Source organism: Argopecten irradians, chromosome 6 (genome assembly GCF_041381155.1).
Source record: "Argopecten irradians isolate NY chromosome 6, Ai_NY, whole genome shotgun sequence".
Classification (NCBI taxonomy): domain Eukaryota; kingdom Metazoa; phylum Mollusca; class Bivalvia; order Pectinida; family Pectinidae; genus Argopecten; species Argopecten irradians.
In genome coordinates, this window is record NC_091139.1 from 31,074,176 (window position 1) to 31,093,897 (window position 19,722).

Consider the following 19,722-nt stretch of genomic DNA (forward strand, 5'->3'; position numbering starts at 1 on the left):
AGCTCCCATTTTGGACCTCCACCGTACTATCCCCATGGGTCTTAGCGCGGTCCTTTATAAAATATGATTGTCCTCACCTAAAGTTCCCCCTTCTAAATCAATTAAAACCCCTATAGATCAATTTCCATTGAGATCGGAGACTGAACCCGAAAACAGGAAGTGGGCCAGCGGCCATCTTGGAATACCAAAATCTTTACGAAAATGTTTGCGAAAATGTTGTTCGGCATCAATTAAAACCCCTATAGACCAATTTCCATTGAGATCGGAAACCGAAACTCATAAAATTAAGAAAATTAGCCTTTCTGGGGGCCCAGAATTGTCTTTCCCAAATGATGTTTCATACAAAATATGGATGAAATCCATCCAAGGATGAAGGAGGAGTAGGATTTTAAAGCTTAAATTAAGAAAATTTGCACTTTTGTCGCCCAAACCCCCAGCCCCTAGGGGTCGGACCTATCTCATTTATGGGGGCCCAGAATTGTCTTTCCCCAATGATGTTTAACACCAAATATAGATGAAATCCATCCAAGGATGAAGGAGGAGTAGGATTTTAAAGCTTAAATTAAGAAATTTGCCCTTTTGGGGCCCCAACCCTCAGCCCCTAGAGATCGGACCGGGGTCATTTATATAAAATATGATTGCCCTTCCCAAATGATGTTTCACACCAAATATGCATGAAATCCATCCAAGGATGAAGGAGGAGTATGATTTTAAAGCTAAAATTAAGAAAATTTGTCCTTTTGGGGCCCCACCCCTCATCCCCTAGGGGTCGGACCAAGCTCATTTATATAAAATAATTGTCTTTCCCAAATGATGTTTCATACAAAATATGGATGAAATCCATCCAAGGATGAAGGAGGAGTAGGATTTTAAAGCTTAAATTAAGAAAATTTGCACTTTTGTCGCCCCAACCCCCAGCCCCTAGGGGTCGGACCTATCTCATTTATACAAAAAATATTTGTCCTTCCCCAATGATGTTTCACACTAAATATGGATGAAATCCATCCAAGGATGAAGGAGGAGTAGAATGTTAAAGCTAAAATAAGAAAATTTGCCCTTTTGAGGCCCCACCCCTCAGCCCCTAGGGGTCGGACCAGGCTCGTTTATATAAAATATGATTGTCCTTCCCCAATAATGTTTCACACCAAATATGGAAGAAAACCATCCAAGGATGAAGGAGAAGTAGGATTTTAAAGCTAAAATTAAGAAAATTTGCTCTTTTGGGGCCCCGCCCCTCTGACCCTAGGGATCGAACCAGGCTCATTTATATAAAATATGATTGTCCTTCCCTAATGAAGTTTCACAACAAATATGGATAAAATCAACTCAAGGATGAAGGAGGAGTAGGATTTTAAAGCTTAAATTACGAAAATTTGCCCTTTTGGGGCCCCACCCGTCAGCCCCTAGGGGTCGGACAAGACTCATTTATATAAAATATGATTGTTCTTCCCCAATGATGTTTCAAACCAAATATGGATGAAATCCATCCAAGGGTGAAGGAGGAGTAGGCTTTTGTATAAATAGTCTTACGCACGACGCACGGCGGACGGCGCACGACGATGGACGAAACACGATGACAATAGGCCATCCTGACCTTCGGTCAGATGACCTAAAAATCATAATTAACACACAAAATAAATATTAAGTTAACATCAAGAACTTCGTAGATCCGTGATTTCTAGTGTGGTGCTCTATTCCATTTTATGTACATATTACAGTGTCACCTTCCTCGAGGGTACTTCTGCGGAAAGTATCGATTGTGTCATCATTTTGTGAGCGAAATAAACTCGTTTTCTCTGAAAAGTATGACATTACGATCGCAAACAGGTGACGTCACAATCAATACGTACCCACAGGGACAGATAACCCTGTAACATACAAATGCAGAATTTGTTTCGTCACTTCGTTTCCTGACACACGTTCTTGGCTGACAAAACCCCAATCTTAGAATTTTGCTTGGCTTATATCGTTGATTCTACAAACGGTTAAACTATAAAAACACAAACACATGTTTTTATATATATATATATATACATATATATATATATATATACATATGTCCCTATATAGTCAATATGAGGGGAGTTGCGTTCAAAGTAGCGTAATCGCAATGACGTATCAATACAAACGCAGTGCAGGTTCGGACAACTTCTAGTTCACGCTTCGATAAGATTTTGTGTCATCAGTTGACAGATTTCAAAATAACAATAAAGAGTTTCTATTAGATCCAATTAAATATATGTATTTGACATCAAAACAAAAGATGTGTTCAAGCATTGTAACGGTAATAAACAACAAAATGCTGGTCGGGGCTACAACTGAGCTTTCCTCGGGAATTCCATACAGTAGTTACGTCAGTATGTGTGTACGGTCACTCATATCACCTAAATATACAGAACATCTGATTGTCACAGAACAATTCTGGGATCGTCTAAGGGAACAATAGGTTAACAGGTCATATACAGGTTTCCAGAAGAAGAAAAACAGTACATGTAATACCCTATCCGAAACAGTATCGTCAGCTTTATCCCCGTCTTTGCATTCAAAATAGGCCTACACACACCATGCAAACACTTGTCCTTCGTCCGTACAATAAAATAAAAGTCATGAATATAAAAATTTAATCTATATCGCGTTCGTCGACCGACACATACATGACAAACATTCAGCAGCTCAACGGTCATACCATCAATAGGCTATATCACAGTTACTTTCCTCGGTTGAAAATCAAATATGGCGGCTCGCTCCACTTCGGACCGCATCACTATCCTGACAACGATACATACCGGTAGTCGTTCCACCTCGATTATCTCAATTTTTATTCGAAATGGACATTATTGATATAATATCAAATTGAAAAAATATATATTTTAAAAATAGTTGAAAGGTGTCATTGTTATATTTCAAATCAAACTGCAGCTATAACATTCAACAATCGGAATTATATCTTCGGTCATCCTGACTACCGAAGTTACCCAACTTAGCAACCATCGCCGTTTTAAATTTGACGTAAAAATAGACTTATTAATGTAAATATAAAGATTGAACAGTGTTTTGATTGCGTTAAAGGTGGTATGAACGCAATGGGATACAGACATATTTTACATTTAGCGCTAACGCGCTACATTGAATATGTCTGTATCCCATTGCGTTCATACCACCTTTAATGCAATCAAAACACTGTTCAATGTCTATATAAGCAATCCTAAACAGCCAAGATCCTAATAAGAACACATAACAGGAAAGAACTATAAAAGCATGTTTTTCTACATACATTGTAATAAGAAATCCTTATAATTATCAGATCATAATAGACCAAACACCAAACTGAAAAGAAAACATAGAACCTTGACACTTTTCATAGTTCTAATAATGCTTTACATTTTCCTAATACTTTTAAACGTTTCAGTGTATTTTTCTGCTTGTACTATATTAACAGTTATTTAGGTTAACCCAAGCCATGATCCTGCCCAGGACAATGCCTTGTAGATAGTCCCACCTACATAAGATTTGACAATGGAAATGCCGATATCAATTGCAGCATTAAACACCTTCACAACTACACCTGGTTCCTCTTGGCTACGGTGTTGATATCTACTTTCCATTTTTTGCTGGGACCAGTATTCTTCTCTCTCGTCTAGAAGGGTATCGTAAATATTATAAAGTTTATTTATTTCATTTTCTATTTGATGACATCTGTTGTCATTCTCTTGAAAATAGGTTTTGATGTGTCGAAATGCATTTTGAAATCGTTCCAATTTCTGTTCGATATCCGACGTCCGCCCAACAATATCCTCATGCTTTAAATCGCTCTCCTTCATTTTTCGCAATATTTTATTGTTCAATTCATTAATGTTTACACGTGCTGTTTTCGTCACACGATCCTCTACTTCGCGAATTTTAGCATCAAGTAACGATTTTGAATTTCTCCTCGCATGAGCATTACTTGTTACAATACGGGTTTTGAATTCTTCTGTTTCGTCAATGGTCCTTTTCATTTCTTGCTTTAAATGATTTGCTTTAGCACGCAAATTAGTCTCAAAACGAAACTCCAATTCATGAATTCTGGTATCAAGTAGCGTTTCAAAATGATTTTCCATGTATATCAGTCGGTTTCTTGGTTGCGTGTTGTCAATATGCATCAACAGAAGGCAAAAACAAAGTCCAGCAATGAGAAAGGACAATGTCTTATTTTTTCTAAAATCCGATGTCATTTTTACCTTCCATGACAATAACGATGTGTGCATTCTAACAATCTGTCCTGGAACAAGCCATATTACAAATACAGTGATGTAAACTGTAAGTACTGGCAGGGCGATGACAATCAGCGAGTTGTTCATATTCAAATGATTTCAATACCTGTAAAAGAAAAGGCAACGCTGACTATGAAAAAAATAACAGAATATTTTTCTCTACTGCAAACGTACAATGGTCCTCTAAGTTACCGAAAAGAAAACATAAAAGTTTATTAAAAACAGTTATAACGTCAGTATATCTACACATGTTTATCGATGGCCTAAGATGAGGTTACAACACTAGACAAAATCTCCAGTGTAAATCTGTGTTACAATGTAGTTTCATTTTGCCGTGTGGTGTAATGGTAGTCAACTATAGTAATAAGGATGACACCGAGATCCCTGTTGACATGTTTTCCTAAAATATACATTTTTTGCATATTTTGTCAAAATATACGAGCCACACAACAATTAATGAGTCAACAGTTATATGTTAGGTTAACCCCGATACATACACACGTTTGATCAACTTCTGTTTATCATTATTATTTCGTCATGCAATTTACCTTAAATGGACCCATATGATTTGCTGTCAATTGACACAACATGATATGATATGATGAGAATGTCAAACACCGCCTTCAAGTGTTATATGTCGTTATAAAGGTAATCTTATGTGGCATTTTCAGTCATAACAACAGTGCGATTTAAGTGTTTTCTCAATGACTTATGTCAAGTAAAAGGCCCAATGGGCTTTAAATTTACCAGTGTTTTGGTCCGCGGTGGCCGTTTGTTTAAGATGTCTCGACATATTACCACAAGCCCTCAACCTCTGGGTTGCGAGTTCGAATCCCATAAGGGGCAGTTGCCAGGTACTGACCGCTGGCAGTTGGTTTTTCTACGTGTACTCCGGCTTTCCTCCACCAACATAGCTGGCACGTCCTTAAATGACCTTGGCTGTTAATAGGACATTAAACAAATAAAACAAAAAAGGGTTAATGTAGAAGGCGCCGTAGTCCTAATTATGGTCCATGTCAAACTTTACCTTCAAGAGAAGAACTAGTCTGACGATAGAAGACACTATCTTATAGTGATTGATCGTCTAATGGTATGTTGGTGATGATGTATGTATTTCCCTACCAGGGTTGAATTGTTTCCATATATTGTATACATACGAAAAGGATGCATCGTTTAATTAAATGGGCAATTTTGTTCCGTCTGACATGTTTGCATTTTCACTTTTTATCTATATTATTCTGTATTCAGAAACCTCAAATTCTATTGGTTTTTGTGAAAGCTGTTGCCTTTAGATCGAAAAGGGCTTATTTGCGTCATACTTCTTTGACTAAGTAAGTTAAAATTATTAAAAACCAAAAGGTGGTGGCGTTGGTGTACGTGGTGGTATTTAGGAGGGTAGAAGGAGTTTATACAAGAAGAAAGCGTTGTACATGCATGTGGTTTAACAATACTTTGTATCGTTGTTTTACACTGTAAACTCCACGTGGACTATGGGAATTTACCTGACTTGACTTTTACTAACGAAAAAGCTATCGAACATTGTTAACGAATAAAATATGCATAATGTAAAAAAAGTTGTTTTTTTTATTATAAAAATATTTTTTTCATAAGATAAGGCTTACTTTCATGTATGCGTTTGATAATTCTGTAAAAGGTTACTTCCTGTTTTAAAGTTTATCTAAACTCAAGTTTACCTGACAGATGTTCATGAATGGAAAAACCTAGATATGACCAGTCCATACCAGTTACCATCGACGTAAAGTAAAACTCTGTCTTCGCATATATTCACTGATGGGCGTTATGCTAAAATTGATACATTTGCTTGATTGTTTCGAGAATTTTTTTAAAGCTTACAGCAAAAATAATAAATCGAGTTGCATAGATTATTGTCGTTTCAATGCCGATATGAACATATATCTATATTTTTGTGTTAATTAGACACGATTAAACATCCGTTATTGTTGAAACGATGAGTATCGTTTATGCTCTGTCGGCGGTGGAGCATCTTTAAAGAAAAGTTTAAAAAAAAAATAGATTATCACTTAAACTGAACCAGGAAATATAATAGCATAGAAAGAAAGGACCGAACTTGTTCATAATGTTCTTGATGTAATTTTAGACATTATGAAATCAGAAAGCAAAACGCAAAAAAAAATCATCATAATACATGTTATTTTTAGTAACATAAACTTAATTATTAATTAACGTGTGTCGACATTAGTTTACACTTTGAATGCAATATGTAGCAAATCTTATTCAAAAAAAGTTTTGAATGAAGTTTACATTTGTGTAATTATTTACATACTTTTAACGCTGCTTTTTAATCCTGGTCAGTGGAAACCAGTTTCTTCTTCAGCACAGACAATTTCACATCATCCACGTCACAACTACACGACACTCTGATTGGTTGACTATAACAGATTGTGACCAATCAGTGTGCTGAACATATATTTCCGGTCCTTTTTGTGTATAAATGTAGATATATTCTGTCTCTTAACATCAAACACATACATAGCTTATTGATATGTAATTTTAGAGAGTATTTAGATGTATTTTCCGCATGAAAACATTCTTATCAGTGTTTAATATGTCTATGGCTGTTATCTATTTTAGAACGCAACAGAAGGCATCTTACAATGCTTTGTTAGCATATGATTGATCATTTTTAACGTGACAGCGTATTGGAATTTATTAGAAATAGCAAGCATTTAATGCTAGTTTGGTGGTCGGACATTTATCGTTCGTTCAATTTATCAAACACTATAGGATTATGTAATACTGAAAACTTGCTTTCCTAAAAACGTTTTGAGTTGGCTGTTGGTGCACCTATTCTTTACTTGAATATTTACAATCAATGTTTTATTGATAATGCTCAAGTACATAATGTGGTATAACAGCTGTATTTGTTTAAGGCCTTTGTGCAAATAAAGTGTACAAGCAATTTATCTTCATGTGAAAAATTCCACGTGAGATTCAAGTGAACGGGACAAAAATGAATATATCATTGAGATTTTAGGTGAATTTCATTTGAAAATAAAATTCACGTGAAATTTACGTAAAATGTCTGCCGTGACGATTGTATATAATTGAATATTCATTCAACCTGTTTTGTCTATCTTTATTACATATAGGCATATTTTTTATTTTTTTAAGTTACGTATACAGAATAAAATGGTATAGAATAACAGTTTGCTACTAACTTGAAAGGCATAAACTTCCGATGTGGATGTAAGTTGTACTAGAGATTACTACATTATAAGGATAACCGTAGGCCTCGAAAGCGGATATCAGTACATGTAATTAACCTATACGCGACACAAATGTGCCATTATTTTACATTGAAAAATAAATACGCAAAAAGGTAACAATAATTGTGATTCACAGACTTAATGGTGTCCTCGTTTATCGAATCCAACATCGCAGTATTACATAAATGACATATATTACATGTACAACAATTGGAGCAGTGAGAAACTCTTTAATTGGCAAAACCTGTATTACTCAAACGAGAATGATATACCGAATGCAATTTTCCATGTCTAGACTAAGAAGGTACTAGGAATTGGTGTTTACGTTTGTAATGCATTGTTTTCACACACTAGTGGTATTTTTGTTCATGTTGCTCAGTAAAGTGCCAGAGCCACTCAATATTTCATTCAGTGAAGATATGACGCGGTGATACAGAATCTGCCACAACTAGCGAACTGGCTGCCGTATCACATTGTCACTCATATTGAGCTATAATTGTCTTAACACTTTTTGTTGTCAATACAATTACAAGTTATATGAGATTTAAAAAAAACCAGTCAAAATAAACGAACGCAAACTGGTGCAATGCTATTTTCTACAATGTATATGTGTCATTGTTCTTATTCTAACAATTGTCAAAGTATTAACGAGTCTTAAAAACACATAAAAACATTAAAACTTTTAAATTGATGTGGAAAAGTGCTATTAGAATGGCATATGCACAGAAGTACGGGTTGTCGCTTAATATTTTAGGTTTTTAGTTGTAGCCACATTGTCGCGATTTTCATGCTAAAAAGACAATTATCTCAGTTTTAAAATGCGATTTAAAAGGGAAACAAACGTCATTCTTGAATATTGTAATTAATCACTTTTATTTTGGTTTCTTAATTACTACAGTGAAAGCAGATTTTCAGTTTGTGTCTGGACAGTGTATTTAAACATTATTCTATATTTGTGCAACAAAATTTATTTTATTAAGTTTACAATAAAATGGAGACATTGAGAAGAAGGACCATGTGATAGTGTCAGTGTGTTGAGATAAGACGTCCATGGCATAGCAGTTTAGATTATATTTACATCACTGCTTCATTTCGGCAATATCGGCTCAGGTATAAAACGAATGACCATGCGTTCCAACTTCGACACACCCTACATAATATCGGGTGAATGTTATGTACCTCGAATATTTAATCTAAGATTTTACGAGTTTGTGATAGGCCCCTAAAAGAGGTCAAATAAAGCTGTGACTTTTTATACAGGCTCACATCCTCATTATCAGTAGTTTTATTATGTACACAAATAAATAAAGGGTGCTCACGGACGAGTAATTTAATCAATACAAACACTACAAAGGGTGTCGAGTTTAACTGCCGTTGGTAAACGCTTTCAGTCATTGGGGATCTCCTAAAATCAGAGAGTTAATGCAGCGGATAAATGTATGCTTTGTTTTATTTTGAAACATGAAATGTTCATCAATCATCTAATGACAATCTTTATAGTGCATATTTCAGTCCACGATCCGTCGTGTTTTATGACTATGAATCAAACTTAATTGAAATGCCTTGCTTGCTGTCTAAATAATGGACTACATGCACTTAAGCTTATTACTAAGTTGTATATCTTCTGGTAGCGTTTACACAAACATAATTCAATGTGTCATACAACAGAATATTAAAGGTCTCAGCCATCTGTTAAAGCGGAAAAATGGTACTAAGAATTTTGAGCAAGGTTTTACCTATCTAAAACACTTTGTGTCCCTGCAGAAATTTGCATTAGTCTTTGTATTTCTTAGTAAACATCCCCGATTTCAGAGTTTACAATAACAAAAACATAAACAATAGAAAGGATTGAAATACAAGAGGTTTGTGAAAAACATTAGCAAAAGCTTAACCGACTGTTCCCAAGGTACTTTCTGTTTCATCGGCAGTTTGTAAACAATGGTTTATGCATGGGAACAATACCTTTGTGTAGGGTACTAATCGCCGTCCAGGTAAAGGATTTAACGTACGATGGTGTCAAAGGTAAAATGGGTCACAAGATTGTCACTCGATATTGACCGCTGATGGTGACGATATGGAACAAGACATCATAATTAAGTGGTCTTAGTTGAAAAGGTCACGCAAGACTGTCAATTGTCAACCATTCAACTTACACAGCAGAAGCTCTGGGCAGTTGGAAGTGGGCAAGGACAATGACGTCACAACACCACATGTAGCTTTCTACACGACGGTAGAGTTGTGATTGTTCGTATGAAGTAGACTTTTTTCGTGAGAAAATCTATACCAAGGGGTTACAGAGTATCTGACGTTATCTGTCATACAGAGCGTGTAATTACATCGAGTACTGTAAAACGTTTTTAGAACTCGGATGGATTGGACTATAATTACACTCGTGTGTATATAAACGTGTTTGATAATACGTCAAAAGGGAGTACATATTAACGTATTTTTGTAGTGACTGTAACCCTGCATGATATAGCGTTTTAGTAGAATACCACAACGCTTCGGATGAATCTTTAATCGGCCTAAATAATTTCTTTCGGTAATTCCTCTAATACTCCAGGAATTAATATAGTTTGAGCTACCGAGATGTTTTGAGAGCCTCGGCCTTTTAACAGTGACTGGAATAACCATAGGTGAGATGTAGACGCTATAATGGCAAGTAGAGTGCGAAAAAAGCACAAGAGGATGATGGCTAAAAGGAATTAGCCTACAGGAAAAAAGGTGATGGAGATTGCTAGTAATATTGCGAAGGAAATTGAAGTTTATGAGCCATAGAGGTGTGTCTCAACGGTAAGAAGGAAACTCTGATTATGTGTCTTCCCTTAAGATATTATCGCTAGGTATTCTAGGCAATGGGAAGTGGAGCTAGACCAATTACACTAAAATACGTCCGGACGAAAGAGAGTCACACATACCGGCCAAGGTACCTGGGTCATCTTACAAGACAAGAGCAAGCAGCATACCATCCGATCCGATGATGTCGCGGGACGCTGAAGATAATAACACCTTAGCAGTCCCCTTATGATTGTGGTAGTGTCTTGTTTCGGCCTGGAACATTGAAATACGGATATCAAATTAGGTTTTACTGCACACTTAATACACCCCGTGTGCGAGACGGCCGACTCCCCTGTATGCGTTATTGATCATACACCGCTATAGTGTTGTTCTATAGGAGCGAGGTAACTCTACTCAAAAACATTTCTCGCCCGGGATCGCGATGTGTATTTACGCTGCCACGATGTGATCAATGCTGTTACACGATTTTAAAGGTCTCAATTCTGACTATGTAAAACGCAAGCAATATAACGGAGAAAACTAATGTGGATTTCAATAGGAATTTACATTAGGTTTGACGAACTCAATAGACTTGATAGAACCAGCATCGAGCCAATACAAGTCCTATATAACTGGTATTGAACTACCGAAAAATTTCCGGAAAGTGAAATATACATGATCAACACAGCATGCCAAATATTAGGCGAGGCTATTGAAATCTGCTGTTTAAATATAAATAGGCTGAGAAGAAGTTCCTTGTGGTAACATGAATGAAGTGTTGTAGTGTATGATTCACAGTGTACGGAGATATTGATTTGACACGTAAATGGTGTGTATCTGAAGAAAGCCATCCCTACTTCGAACACAATGTTGACATCCCCGTCACAGACGTCGGCGGACACGGCTATGGACCCGGAGTCCGTTCTCCAGGGAGCCATGTCCGGAAATCTCCCAATCGTGTGGAGCGACCAACCACAGACGATGAAGGATATCCTTGAAGAGACGAGTCTACCCACAGTGGTCAAAGTTTGGCAGGAGAATCGTTTGTTAGCGAGTTTGGAAGGGGCGAACGATATACACAAACCCCTCGTGGTGTACAAGGAGATGAGAGGAAGGAAAGTTTACGCCAAAAATGTCACGTCGGTTGACGTTCTCGCGGGGGCTCCATGTAAGGACAAGACGCCGATTGTCGTTATACCTGTCAGTTATAAAGGTAAGAATTGTGACGTCATATAACGTAGACACAACTTGTCAGTTATATACAGCTAAGAAAGAAGGGAACGACATATGACTAAACAAACATGGGATATAAATCAAAGTTACCTGGCAATGTGAATTATGATAAAGGTATGCGACGTTAATGTTGTAAAACTTGAATTGATATTTCACATATCAGTTGTAAAACATAAGACATATAACGTCATAGAATGTAATATAGGGATTCATTTGTAAGTAATTTGAGTGTAAGTCATACGAGATTTGATGTCACCATAAAATAGCAATTGTAGTTATACTTGTTATAATGAAAAGAACTGCCGCGTCATTGAATATCAACTACTGTCTGTCATACCGTATCATAACTCATTTAAAGGTAGGAACTCTTATGTCATAGATGAATAACAATCATAGTTATATGTGTAGTTTTAAGAGAAAGGAAAACGTGAGCCATGATAATGGGATTTTATTCTTTACCATGCCCGTTCGTTATTTGGTTTAGAACTATGCTGTAGATAGTTAATTGTCGTCACACTTTCCAATGATCAAGACACGGACCGTGACTTCAATAGAAAAAACCAATACACCCGTGACGTCATTGAACGTACATGTACATGATTTCATATGATGTACCTGTCAGTTTTTGGTAATCATGTATGATACATTTACGCATGACTTCCATTGGAGTCAATAAAGCATTAAAGGTACAGTAGTATCCACTTCTAAAGCTAGGGTTGAGAGGCGTGTTAGCACCATTATGACCATTGGCTTCAAACGCATTGACAAGTCGTCGATACTTTTTACTAGTGTTCTCCCGAAACAAGTATTTTTAAACGTGATATCTCTGTATGTACAAAACAAACATATGACATAATGATGATAAGTTAAGTTGCCGGTATCGGTTGCGATAATTACAGGGATTGGTAGTAGTAATCATAGGTAAAGGATTAAGGGTAGGCCATATTGTCCACATGATATATACATAGTTATGTACATTTTTTAGGTATAGTAGGAAGAGTTACCTGGATTGCCTTACACAGAAAAGAAATAAAGCGAAATAAAACAAAAAGCAAGAAACAATCTATTTTGTAAGCAACTATATGCATCTAAATTAATTGAAGAATGTTCAAAATTTACTTAATAAATATTTGTCTATAAAAGTTGTCACAAAACAAATTTTTAGAACTGGTTTTAATTGTTTACGAAGAAAGCTAATATACTTTATTATAAAATGATAATCCAGGAAAAATGACGAGCTTGCCAGGACTCGAACCTGGAATCTTGTGATCCGTAGTCAGACGCGTTATCCATTGCGCCACAAGCCCTATTACAACGATATGACAGGGGCATATAACTTGATATTGTTTCAATATTTTCAATATTGCCAGAATTCGAACCTGGAATCTTCTGATCCGTAGTCAGACGCATTTTTTTTATCTTAAAAATATTATTTTAATTTCCCAGACATAGGGCCGCAGGGGTTGGGGTTCCTCACATTGCAAGCACTACAACAATCTATTCAACATAAAATTAAAACAGGCATCAACAAGATAGTCAGACGCATTATCCATTGCGCTGCGCCACAGGCCCCATTACCACTGGGCAACACGGGCTTATAAAATGAGGCTAGTTTCAATGTTAACTTAAATTGATCATATCATCTTTTTCAATTATCATTTTATTATTTGATATCAGTAATGTTTATATTGCACTACACTTAGACCTCACACGTATTTAAGTGTCTTCTGTGTGGTGTTTTATGTGTATTATGATTCGTGTCTCGTCAATATATTTTGTGAGTTAGCTCGCTATGAAGAAGAAAACATAATGAAATCATTTAAACAAGACATACTGCTGCTATCGGAGACGATCATTACAGAGACTAAGTAGTGGACACTGGTAATGGAACTAACTGTAAATAGTCTACTATGAGCTAGTCTAAAATGATAACCCAGGTAAAATAAACGAGCTTGCCAGGATTCGAACCTGGAATCTTCTGATCCGTAGTCAGACGCGTTATCCATTGCGCCACAAGCCCTATTCCAACGTAATGAGAGGGGCTTATAACATGAGATTGTTTTTAATGTTTACTGACACTATAATGTCCAATTGTCCTTGTTTACTCTTTTATATCGATTTTGATATCTCAATAAATTTAGACCTCAAACGTATTCTTCCGTAGTTCCTCCGTCTGATTTTTAAGTGTATTGCATATCGTATATATGTCGTCGATACTTTTACCTCCTGAAACTTTTTGTGATATCTCTCTATGTACAAAACAAACGTATGACATAATGATGATAAGTCAAGTTGCCGGTATCGGTGGTGATAATTACAGGGATTGGTAGTAGTAATCATAGATAAGGGATTAAAGGGTAGGCCAAATTGTCCACATGATATATACATAGTTATGTAGGTACAGTAGGAAGAGTTACCTGGATTGCCTTACAAAGAAAAAAGAAAGAAAACGAAATAAAACAAAAAGCAAGAAACAATCCATTTTGTAAAAAAATATGAATATTTAGAAAGATCGATTTCTATTTGATATATAATATGAAGCAAACATTATGGTGGCGTGTATTTGTTCGCTTTCAAACACAGGTGCACAATGTACCAACGTGTAATCAAAGCTCCCCTAAACCCCTATTGGCCTTCCCCTAGTTTTACCTGACACAAATGGAGATTGTACAGTGTACTAATACTACACTTACATCTACGTTTGTTTCCCTTGAAACTCCTGGATTAGGGGTTACTATATACCATTGGTGTATATTAAAGATGCTCCACCGTTGACAAATGGTATTTTTCACTATCTAAAACAGGAGCAGACGATTTGGTATTTTTCTTCGGTTACAAAAGTTACTTACTTAACACCATTTACAGCATTGAAAAGTTTGAGCTTCTAATTTTACTTCAAGTTGAAAATATGAAAAATAATTAATTGTATCCCGAAAAAAATCCGTGGCACTATATCTTATATGGAATGAAGTATTGATTGCACATGCACCAAAGGCAAAATAAATTATTTTATATTATTTTTTGTGTTTATTAAACCTATATATATATATACACGATTAAAAACAAATATTGTTCAAATGATGAATATCATTTATGCTCTGCCGGCGGTGGAGCATCTTTAATATTCACATAATATAGCGTTTTTTCATCGTTTCTTCCATTTATCGGGTTTTATAAGAATATTTATCAGGTTGGGCGACACCTACCTTTCAATTGCCTTTAAAAACTAATGACGGGGAAAAAAGTAACGAGCTTGCCAGGATTCGAACCTGGAATCTTCTGATCCGTAGTCAGACGCGTTATCCATTGCGCCACAAGCCCCATTACAATTGCGCTACACGGGCTTATAAGATGAGGCTTGTTTCAAAGTTTTCTTAAATTGGTCAATTAAAGATGCTCCACCGCTGACAAATGATTTTTTTTCACTATCAAAAACAGGAGCAGACGATTTAGTATTTTTCTTTAGTTTCAAAAGTTACTTACTTTACACCATTACCACCATTGAAAAGTTCTAGCTTCTAATTTTACTTAAAGTTAAAAATATGAAAAATAATTAATTGCATCCCGAAAAAATTCCGTGGCACTATATCCTTTATGGAAGGAAGTACTGATTGCGCATGCACCAAAGGCAAAATAAATTATTTGATATTATTTTCTGTGTTAATCAGACATATATATACAAGATTAAAGTGAACAGTCGGGCAAGGATGGCTAAAGTCGGTAAAAATGGTGTGAATGTATCCAGTATAATTTCTTATGGAATAGAAAAATAAACTTTCTCGTCAAAATCTGTCTGCGTAGGTAGAAATTAATTTAATGTATAGGAATCCTAAAACGTCCTCCCGGCTGACTATGTCCGTGGTTACATTTCCACGCAGCCTCGCTTTCAATGCTTTCAACTTTTCTTTATTTCAATGGTCAGAACTGGGAAACGTAAGCAGAACTTGACCATCGTATAAATATGTGAGAACTTTTGGAAGGCCAATGAACGCATTTAGACTGGATTTCTTTGCCCGACTATTCACTTTAAACACCGATTATTGTTCAAATGATGAATACCATTTAAGCTCTGTCGGCGGTGAAGCATCTTTAATCTGTTTCCAACTGTCCTTTTTTCTATTTTATATCACCAATGTTTATATTACACTACACTTAGACCTCACACGTATTTATCTTTCTTCTGTGTGGTGTTTTATGTGTATTATGATTCGTGTCTCGTCAATATATTTTGTGAGTTAGGTCGCTATGAACAAGAAAACATAATGAAATCATTTAAACAAGACATACTGCTGCTATCGGAGACGATCATTACAGAGACTAAGTAGTGATCACTGGTAATGGAACTAACTGTAAATAGTCTACTATGAGCTAGTCTAAAATGATAACCCAGGTAAAATAAACGAGCTTGCCAGGATTCGAACCTGGAATCTTCTGATCCGTAGTCAGACGCGTTATCCATTGCGCCACAAGCCCTATTACAACGACATGAGAGGGGCTTATAACATGAGATTGTTTAAATGTTTACTGACACTATAATGTCCAATTGTCCTTGTTTACTCTTTTATATCACCGATTTTGATATCTCAATAAATTTAGACCTCAAACGTATTCAGAGTTCTTCTGTCTGATTTTTAAGTGTATTACGAATCGTATGTCGTCGATACTTTTACCTCCTGAAACTTTTTGTGATATCTCTCTATGTACAAAACAAACGTATGACATAATGATGATAAGTCAAGTTGCCGGTATCGGTGGTGATAATTACCGGGATTGGTAGTAGTAATCATAGGTAAGGGATTAAAGGGTAGGCCAAATTGTCCACATGATATATACATAGTTATGTAGGTATAGTAGGAAGAGTTACCTGGATTGCCTTACAAAGAAAAGAAATAAAGCGAAATAAAACAAAAAGCAAGAAACAATCCATTTTGTAAGCAACTATATGCATCTAGATTAATTGGTGAATGTTCTAAACTTACTTAATATATATTCTGTTAAATAGTTAAACATAAGCCTTTGATAGTAATGCTAAGATATATATGTAAAAATATGAATATTTAGAATTATCGATTTCTGTTGATATATAATATGAAGCAAACATTCTGGTGGCGTGTATTTGTTAGCTTTCAAACACAGGTGCACAATGTACCAACGTGTAATCAAAGCTCCCCTAAACCCCTATTGGCCTTCCCCTAGTTATACCTGACACAAATGGGGATTGTACAGTGTACTAATACTACACTTACATCTACGTTTGTTTCCCTTGAAACTCCTGTACAAGGGGTTACTATATACCATTGGTGTAATATCAACATGATATCGCGTCAGTGATAGTAACCCCTGGAGTGTCGAGGGTGGTTTTCGACTTGATACTCTTACGTTGTTAGGTGTATGAGAGGTCTCTACTAAGATTTTGATGTGTGAGTTCCTAGTTGTCGGGAGAGGTAACACGTGAGTTTGAGAGAGAATGGGTGATAGAGGAGAGTTTGAGTGTAAAAGACATGTGGTGCAGACAGTAGAATAAAATGACAGTCGTATAGACTATGTTTTAAAGTAATTAACGATGCAATTTCATCTAATATTAATGTTGGATATTGATTCTTTTTTTCAACATCTGTTTCTTTAAAATCAATTGATTGTCATGAGATACATAAAAACCAATGTACTTTCTTACAATATACAGCAAGATAATATATCAATTTGCATGTATTATTATTTATTTATCCATCGCTTTAATGTATTTGGTCAGCGTTACAAAATATAATAGTTTTAAACATAAACTCGATATATTTGACTTATTTGTCCACATAGTTACCAGTGTTTAAGGTAGCTGGCTCGACCGTTTGAAAGTAATTCACTTTTTTTCATTTATTGATTTTTTTATTTGTATGGTCATGTTGTGTCAATAAATGAACAAAAAAGTGTATGTCATTGTGCTAGTTTTTTTGCTAGGCTCTTTTAAAAAGTGTCACCTTGGCAACGACTTCACCAAACCTTTGCACGGAAATATGGCACAAAAGGACATCTGCTTGGTAATTGTGATAGTAGAAAAATATATGGAAATATAATATATGTTTATTTGTTCTTACTTTGATGTATTTGTATGGATGTCCTGTGACTATAAATAAATATAAAACATAAATCAATGTATCTATTGTCTCCTAGCGTCGATTTAAAATGTGTCTCTATGGCAACGTGTCCCTCAATTTTCAGTACTGATTTATAGCAAAATGAGATGTCCATTTCAACATGATAACAATATATGAAGGAATAATTAACTTTTGTCCAAAGAAGCTCATTTTGCAGAGGACATCCATATCTTTATAAAAATGACAAAAAAATGGTATGTCATTGTTCAAAGAAAAAAGTTATTGGATGTTAAACCCATAGCAACCATATCCCTTAGCAACATTTTTCTATTATGTATAGATAGGGTTTCTGTGTATATTTTAATGCAATATAATGTATGTTTTTTTTATAAAGACATATTTATGCACGCAACCATGATAAAATATTTGTTTTTCAATAAAAAACCCATATATTTTGGTTATCTTTCATTAGTTAGTAACCAACCGTTGCATAGCAACCAGGTAGTATTCTATCGGAAAAGTCTTACCTAGATTCAATTTTGCATTCTATTCAAAGTTATTTGATATATAGCATTTTCACAAACGTTTTTCTTTAAGACATTCATGTTTTTTCATTATAAAAACAGTTTTGTAATGAAAAAACATTCTATGAAAGGTTGTTTACCCTAGCAACCATTTTCAAATATTTTTCTTTCACATAATTGAACACTTCATAACAATGAAATTGCATTTCCATGCATAGAAATGATCAAATTTTGTGGTTGTTAAGTTATTTTCAATCAAATATCTCAATTTGTATAATAAATTATTACCCTCAAGAGAATATAAATGAGTGTCATATGTAAAACTTTTGTCACATGACTTCCAAGATACCTTATCGAAACTCAGTGGTTTTTATCTATGTACTTTGTGTTCCCTCCATTTCCTAAACCTGGCACATATACCAGCTGGCTCAGCCGTTTGAAAGTAATTAACTTTTTTTCGTTGATGCATTTTTATATCGGTATTAATATCTTGTACCAATAAATTAACTAAAAAGTATAGGTCAAATGTGCTAGTTTTTTGCTAGCCCAGTTTACAAAGCGTATCCTTGACAACGATCTCTCCAAGTAGAAGTGTCAACATGCAGCATAATGATATATATTCAAACAGTAATAAAATGAGATAGACATATATGAATGGTTTACATGTATTTTATTTTGTTGATCATTAATTTGTATATTGCATGAATATCTAGTTGCAATATATGAAAAAGAAAAAAGGAAATACAGGTAAGTGAGTTCAATTTTTTCAAAATCCTAGTTATGGCAACGCTTTCTCAAATCCTAGTTATGGCAACGCTTTCTCAAATCCTAGTTATGGCAACGCTTTCTCAAATCCTAGTTATGGCAACGCTTTCTCAAATCCTAGTTATGGCAACGCTTTCTCAAATCCTAGTTATGGCAACGCTTTCTCAAATCCTAGTTATGGCAACGCTTTCTTAAATCCTAGTTATGGCAACGCTTTCTCAAATCCTAGTTATGGCAACGCTTTCTCAAATCCTAGTTATGGCAACGCTTTCTCAAATCCTAGTTATGGCAACGCTTTCTCAAATTTCAGTAAAAGTACAAAGCGTAACAATACAAAAATGTATGAAGGAACAATTAACTTTTTTTCCAAATATGCATATTTTGCAAAGACGGTTCATATGTTCATAATAACTTAAAACAGTAGGTCATAGTTGAAAGACAAGAGGCCCAAAGGGCCTTAACGGTCATCTGACTACCTTTGCAATAGTAAAATTAATTATATATGTTGTCACTTTGTCAGGACCACATCAGGATCATTTTCAATTTCTTTCAACAAATTTTATTTCAAACAAGAGGCCCAAGGGCCTTAACATATAGGAAATTAATTAGATATAGTGTCATGGTAGCCATCTTAGATTTGTGATCAACCAGAGATGTAACAATACTTTGTCGGGACCATGTCAGGATCATTTCATGCAAGTTTCAGCCAAATCGCACCGGTAGAACTTGAGAAGAAGTTCAAAATGTGTTTTCAAGATGGCGGCTGTGGCGGCCATCTTGGATTTCGGATCGACCCGAAAAATAACAACACTTTGTCAGGACCATGTCAGGA

General features: G+C 35.4%; 4 non-coding genes across 4 annotated transcripts; all 4 read right to left on the minus strand.

Annotated features, from left to right (window-relative positions):
* Positions 1-12,746: 12,746 nt before the first annotated feature.
* Trnar-acg (transfer RNA arginine (anticodon ACG)) lies at positions 12,747-12,819 on the minus strand. The gene has a single exon. It is a non-coding gene; the product is annotated as a tRNA-Arg (tRNA).
* A 640-nt stretch (positions 12,820-13,459) lies between these two features.
* Positions 13,460-13,532, minus strand: Trnar-acg (transfer RNA arginine (anticodon ACG)). Its single transcript has one exon. It is a non-coding gene; the product is annotated as a tRNA-Arg (tRNA).
* A 1,228-nt stretch (positions 13,533-14,760) lies between these two features.
* Positions 14,761-14,833, minus strand: Trnar-acg (transfer RNA arginine (anticodon ACG)). The gene has a single exon. It is a non-coding gene; the product is annotated as a tRNA-Arg (tRNA).
* Positions 14,834-15,912: 1,079 nt separating this feature from the next.
* On the minus strand, positions 15,913-15,985 carry Trnar-acg (transfer RNA arginine (anticodon ACG)). Its single transcript has one exon. It is a non-coding gene; the product is annotated as a tRNA-Arg (tRNA).
* Positions 15,986-19,722: the final 3,737 nt, after the last annotated feature.